Raw genomic sequence first — 1,434 nt, forward strand, 5'->3', positions numbered from 1 at the left:
GCATCTCTTGCTACAATGATATCGACACAAAACAAGTGGACTTCGACTCTTTATTGGAGCCTTTGGTTATATAGTATACACGAAGGAAAATGTTCAGAGGTCGATCTTTCTTTGCTTGGTTCATTCTGGTACGAACCAAGTAGAGAAAACCATACCCATTAATCTTTTCTAATCACATCCGTTAGATTATCTCAATACAACGGTTTAAGTAAGTTTTTGGTTCTTTTTTTCAAGGTTCTTTCGGAATTTTTTCTAGTATGTTTATGTATGTGTATGTGTATGTGTATGTGTATGTGTATGTGTATGTGTATGTGTATGTGTATGTGTATGTGTATGTGTATATACACACAAATACATAGGGAGATTGAGTAGTTACCCTAACACATGCAGCTCAATGCCGGGTAGTTAACCACAAGGGTGGTGCCTGATTGGTTTGAGCTTGGGATTCAAAGGTAAAGCGCCGGGAGGTCTCAGGTTCAAATCCAAGGAGGAATAAATTCCCCTTGTGGCCACAGAGGTTCAAATGCGGTGACTCCAGGCTACCCACAAAGCTGGTGGTCGTTCTGGGATTAGTCGGCTCGCATAGCGGTTAGATATCCAGGTTAATAAAAAAAACGTCCCGGTAGTTTATTTTTCTTGGTAATAATCTACTCACTTGGTCATCCAATGTTGTTGAAACTTGTTGGCTTCAAAATCTCCTCCTTGAGCATCATTGCCCCTTGTCTAGCATACTCTGATAATGTTGTCAGTATTATATAAAATTCATTCTTAAAACATATTTTTACATAACTTTGTTATTTGAGATATCTTATTGTAAACATAAAAACAAGGTATTTAAAAGTCGGTTTCTAAAAAAAGGAATAGAGACAAATTAATTACCTTCCAATTTTATACAATGTTCCGTGACTTCAACTTTGACCCCGTCCACAACAAACACTGGTTCTATTCATCTACTCTTAGATAGGAGTGGTTGACTTCCTCAACCAATCTTAACGAACTCATATTCTTTTTAATGTTCTTTTCTGCAGACCAAATGTATTCCACCTAATACACCAAAACTCTCATTCCAGGAAAACTAAACTGGGAAAGCCAGGTTCCAGTGAATAAATGGAGTACTCAAAATTACAAATCATTGTAGGTCAAAGAAGTATGCGTTTTTTTTTTTTTTTTGKTTTYTMKWSTYYTYKTRTATATACATATATATATATATATATATATAAAGCATTATCTTTGTTATAGAAACCTCAACAACTTTTGCTTTTGTATATCAAGCATTATTACAATAAAGATTTCAGCTCACCTGATTTGCTAACACCTTCATGCATGAATATTTATCCTTACAATACCTTATCCTTTTCCCTACAAATACCCAAACTTTCTCTCCATCTTCTTCATAACATCCAAGAATCACCTAAAAGCACTTTGCGTCCAACA

Source organism: Cynara cardunculus (genome assembly GCF_001531365.2).
Source record: "Cynara cardunculus var. scolymus isolate 2C chromosome LG 13, CcrdV1, whole genome shotgun sequence".
In the NCBI taxonomy this organism is placed as follows: Eukaryota; Viridiplantae; Streptophyta; class Magnoliopsida; order Asterales; family Asteraceae; genus Cynara; species Cynara cardunculus.